The sequence below is a fragment of the Boleophthalmus pectinirostris genome, unplaced genomic scaffold (assembly GCF_026225935.1).
Source record: "Boleophthalmus pectinirostris isolate CB_2022bp ecotype Guang Dong unplaced genomic scaffold, ASM2622593v1 HiC_scaffold_6, whole genome shotgun sequence".
NCBI lineage: Eukaryota > Metazoa > Chordata > Actinopteri > Gobiiformes > Gobiidae > Boleophthalmus > Boleophthalmus pectinirostris.
The window spans coordinates 31,692,165-31,692,496 of record NW_026571447.1 but is presented as its reverse complement, the minus strand read 5'-3'; positions in this window follow the sequence as shown (position 1 = coordinate 31,692,496).

Genomic DNA, 332 nt, shown 5'->3' with positions numbered 1-332 from the left:
CTCGACGTCTTCTCTAGCGCGACCCTTGTTCGTAGTGAAGGCTCTCTCTCGTGCTTGATACGATTCGCTCCCTCGTCCTCGTGTCTCTTCTCTTCTATGTGTGTTCGTCTCTCCTCCTCGTCTGTCGCGGTCGCCTGTCGCTCCCCTCTCTCCTTGCTCTTTTTCTCTTCTCCTCCTCTCGTCTGTCTCTCTTTTCTGTGTGTGTCCTCTCTCCTCCTCTCTCTCTCTCCTCGTTTCTCTCTTACCTATCCACTCTCTCCTTCTCTCTCTCTCTCTCTCCTTTCCCCTTGGGTTCTCTCTCTCTCTCTTTTCTGTTTTCTTGGTTCTCCTAC